We start from the raw sequence: 5871 nt of genomic DNA, 5'->3' as shown, positions 1-5871 counted from the left end.
CACTACACACCCTGTAATAACATGCTCCCACACTACACACCCTGTAATAACATGCTCCCACACTACACACCCTGTAATAACATGCTCCCACACTACACACCCTGTAATAACATGCTCCCACACTACACACCCTGTAATAACATGCTCCCACACTACACACCCTGTAATAACATGCTCCCCCACTACACACCCTGTAATAACATGCTCCCACACTACACGCCCTGTAATAACATGCTCCCCCACTACACACCCTGTAATAACATGCTCCCATACTACACACCCTGTAATAACATGCTCCCACACTACACACTCTGTAATAACATGCTCCCACACTACACGCCCTGTAATAACATGCTCCCACACTACACGCCCTGTAATAACATGCTCCCACACGTGCTCCCACACTACACACCCTGTAATAACATGCTCCCACACTACACACCCTGTAATAACATGCTCCCACACTACACACCCTGTAATAACATGCTCCCACACTACACACCCTGTAATGACATGCTCCCACACTACACACCCTGTAATAACATGCTCCCCCACTACATACCCTGTAATAACATGCTCCCACACTACACGCCCTGTAATAACATGCTACCCCACTACACACCCTGTAATAACATGCTCCCACACTACACACCCTGTAATAACATGCTCCCACACTACACACCCTGTAATAACATGCTCCCACACTACACACCCTGTAAAAACATGCTCCCACACTACACACCCTGTAATAACATTCTCCCACACTACACACCCTGTAATAACATGCTCCCACACTACACACCCTGTAATAACATGCTCCCCCACTACACACCCTGTAATAACATGCTCCCACACTAAACGCCCTGTAATAACATGCTCCCCCACTACACACCCTGTAATAACATGCTCCCACACTACACGCCCTGTAATAACATGCTCCCACACTACACACCCTGTAATAACATGCTCCCACACTACACACCCTGTAATAATACGCTCCCACACTACACACCCTGTAATAACACGCTCCCACACTACACACCCTGTAATAACATGCTCCCACACTACACACCCTGTAATAACACGCTCCCACACTACACGCCCTGTAATAACACGCTCCCCCACTACACACCCTGTAATAACACGCTCCCACACTACACGCCCTGTAATAACATGCTCCCACACTACACACCCTGTAATAACATGCTCCCACACTACACACCCTGTAATAACATGCTCCCACACTACACACCCTGTAATAACATGCTCCCACACTACACACCCTGTAATAACATGCTCCCACACTACACGCCCTGTAATAACATGCTCCCACACGTGCTCCCACACTACACGCCCTGTAATAACGTGCTCCCACACTACACACCCTGTAATAACATGCTCCCACACTACACACCCTGTAATAGCATGCTCCCACACTACACGCCCTGTAATAACATGCTCCCACACTACACGCCCTGTAATAACATGCTCCCACACTACACGCCCTGTAATAACGTGCTCCCACACTACACACCCTGTAATAACATGCTCCCACACTACACGCCCTGTAATAACATGCTCCCACACGTGCTCCCACACTACACGCCCTGTAATAACGTGCTCCCACACTACACACCCTGTAATAACATGCTCCCACACTACACACCCTGTAATAACATGCTCCCACACTACACGCCCTGTAATAACATGCTCCCACACTACACGCCCTGTAATAACATGCTCCCACACTACACGCCCTGCAATAACATGCTCCCACACTACACACCCTGTAATAACACACCCTGCAATAACATGCTCCCACACTACACACCCTGTAACAACATGCTCCCACACTACACACCCTGTAAAAACATGCTCCCACACTACACACCCTGTAATAACATGCTCCCACACTACACACCCTGTAATAACATGCTCCCACACTACACACCCTGTAATAACATGCTCCCACACTACACACCCTGTAATAACATGCTCCCACACTACACACCCTGTAATAACATGCTCCCCCACTACACACCCTGTAATAACATGCTCCCACACTACACACCCTGTAATAACATGCTCCCATACTACACACCCTGTAATAACATGCTCCCACACTACACACTCTGTAATAACATGCTCCCACACTACACGCCCTGTAATAACATGCTCCCACACTACACGCCCTGTAATAACATGCTCCCACACGTGCTCCCACACTACACACCCTGTAATAACATGCTCCCACACTACACACCCTGTAATAACATGCTCCCACACTACACACCCTGTAATAACATGCTCCCACACTACACACCCTGTAATGACATGCTCCCACACTACACACCCTGTAATAACATGCTCCCCCACTACATACCCTGTAATAACATGCTCCCACACTACACGCCCTGTAATAACATGCTACCCCACTACACACCCTGTAATAACATGCTCCCACACTACACACCCTGTAATAACATGCTCCCACACTACACACCCTGTAATAACATGCTCCCACACTACACACCCTGTAAAAACATGCTCCCACACTACACACCCTGTAATAACATTCTTCCACACTACACACCCTGTAATAACATGCTCCCACACTACACACCCTGTAATAACATGCTCCCCCACTACACACCCTGTAATAACATGCTCCCACACTAAACGCCCTGTAATAACATGCTCCCCCACTACACACCCTGTAATAACATGCTCCCACACTACACGCCCTGTAATAACATGCTCCCACACTACACACCCTGTAATAACATGCTCCCACACTACACACCCTGTAATAATACGCTCCCACACTACACACCCTGTAATAACACGCTCCCACACTACACACCCTGTAATAACATGCTCCCACACTACACACCCTGTAATAACACGCTCCCACACTACACGTCCTGTAATAACACGCTCCCCCACTACACACCCTGTAATAACACGCTCCCACACTACACGCCCTGTAATAACATGCTCCCACACTACACACCCTGTAATAACATTCTCCCACACTACACACCCTGTAATAACATGCTCCCACACTACACACCCTGTAATAACATGCTCCCACACTACACACCCTGTAATAACATGCTCCCACACTACACGCCCTGTAATAACATGCTCCCACACGTGCTCCCACACTACACACCCTGTAATAACGTGCTCCCACACTACACACCCTGTAATAACATGCTCCCACACTACACACCCTGTAATAGCATGCTCCCACACTACACGCCCTGTAATAACATGCTCCCACACTACACGCCCTGTAATAACATGCTCCCACACTACACGCCCTGTAATAACGTGCTCCCACACTACACACCCTGTAATAACATGCTCCCACACTACACGCCCTGTAATAACATGCTCCCACACGTGCTCCCACACTACACGCCCTGTAATAACGTGCTCCCACACTACACACCCTGTAATAACATGCTCCCACACTACACACCCTGTAATAACATGCTCCCACACTACACGCCCTGTAATAACATGCTCCCACACTACACGCCCTGTAATAACATGCTCCCACACTACACGCCCTGCAATAACATGCTCCCACACTACACACCCTGTAATAACACACCCTGCAATAACATGCTCCCACACTACACACCCTGTAACAACATGCTCCCACACTACACACCCTGTAAAAACATGCTCCCACACTACACGCCCTGTAACAACATGCTCCCACACTACACACCCTGTAATAACATGCTCCCACACTACACGCCCTGTAATAACATGCTCCCACACTATACACCCTGTAATAACACGCTCCCACACTACACACCCTGTAATAACATGCTCCCACACTATACACCCTGTAATAACACGCTCCCACACTATACACCCTGTAATAACATGCTCCCACACTATACACCCTGTAATAACACGCTCCCACACTATACACCCTGTAATAACACGCTCCCACACTATACACCCTGTAATAACACGCTCCCACACTATACACCCTGTAATAACACGCTCCCACACTACACACCCTGTAATAACACGCTCCCACACTACACACCCTGTAATAACACAGCCTGTAAGGTTACTGCTGCTACACAATCAAAGCCCTAACTGTTTAAATGATGACACAAACAATTAGTCATGACTTATTGTATTGTCAAGTTGATCTGCTCTGATGAAACTGCTACATGCTGGTAACTGTCCCCAGGTGAAAAGCTGCAGTCCCGGTCTTGTCCTGTAGATGGAGACAGACCCAAACAGACTGCAGCTTGGATCAGTTGTAGTTGCCCCTAACCACTACCTGGATAAGGCTTTTTACATCCTCCTTATGGTTAATCTTAGAACTAATCTGATCCTAGGCCTGTGGTTACATGGAACTAACTGGAGAGTTTGGGTCAGAGCTCAGGTTACAGCTCTGCCATGTTTCTGTGCAGTTCCTTATTGCTGTTCTTGTCTATGTTCTATACCCCTGTGTTTAACCTTAATAAAGACAACATGTTAACTTTAACAAACATTCTGCTCTCTGTCTGGTCTCTGCTCGGGAAGTGCGTTACTGTGTGTGCGTGTATCAGGTGAATCAAGAGAAACCGGTGCATTAACAGGATCAGGTAGAGTGTTGTGGAGTGAACGAGAATGTGGGTGGGGTCGTAGTGTTATACAATGCTAGTTCTGCCCTCGGGGTCCTAGTGCTTCTTGTTTTCTTTCTTCCTCTACCCTCCCTCTCTCCCTCCATTTTTTACTGCTAAAATTATCTCTGTTTCAGGATGACAATAGTACTGTTATAGTGTGAGAAAAGGTGTGTGAGGTACTGAGTCAGTACACCGTGGCAGAGAGTTCTCAGTCTTCCTCCTCCAGCCACATTCTGTCAACAGCGGCCTCACCTTAGTAGTACGAGAGAGGTGTGGGAGTGTGTGAACGCAGCAATCACAGACCCACTCATCATATGCTCTTCACTCCAATTTGGTCACTTGATTATTGTAATGAATAATGAATTCGCAGACAGTGCGTTTGATTAGTAAACAATGAGTTTCCCAGACAGGCTTGTTTCACATGTTCTATTTATTAGAGTGTCAGTGTGGTCACAGGAGAGTTCCCTGGACAGCCAGGGACCCACAGTCACAGTAAACATCAATGTATTACATCATTATGGGTCATTTATAGCTCTACTGTCTAATCTGGCCTTCATGGGAGTAAAACACACTGGTTGAGTTTCAATAGTCTGAAGCGCGGTCCTCTCCTTGCCTCCCCTCCTTAGTCTGCACTGATCTGAAAACTCATGATAGATGAGAACAATTCCTTTTATGTCAGTGAAGTAGACTGTTGAGATGCAGGCACAGTGACATTACAGTAAGGAATCAGAGAGCACAGTGGTAAATCTCCATCACAGTGAGTTGGGACCGAGCTGGGTAAGGCAATAGGAAGTGGTGGAAAAAGTACTCAATTGTCATACTTGAGTAAAAGTGAAGATGACTTAATAGAAAATGACTAGTAAAAGTCTAAAAGTATCTGCTTTTAAATGTCCTTAAGTACAGTGGTGGAAAAACTACTCAACTGTCGTAAAAAAGTAGATTCATTAACAAACACATTATTTTATTTTCGTGAGTCTGCCAGATCAGAGGCAGTAGGGATTACAACGCCTTATATTGATAGGTGTGTGAATTGGACCATATTACTGTCCTGCCTGAGCATTCCAAATGTAACTTGTACTTTTGGGTGTCAGGGAAAAGGTATGGAGTAAAAAGTACATACTTTTATTTAGGAACGTAGTGGAGTAAAAGTAAAAGTTGTCAAAAATATAAATAGTAAAGTAAAGTACAGATACCCCCCAAAAACTACTTAAGTAGTATTTTAAAGGGT

Source organism: Oncorhynchus mykiss, chromosome 3 (assembly GCF_013265735.2).
Source record: "Oncorhynchus mykiss isolate Arlee chromosome 3, USDA_OmykA_1.1, whole genome shotgun sequence".
NCBI classification, from domain to species: Eukaryota; Metazoa; Chordata; class Actinopteri; order Salmoniformes; family Salmonidae; genus Oncorhynchus; species Oncorhynchus mykiss.
This window is presented reverse-complemented; position numbering follows the sequence as displayed.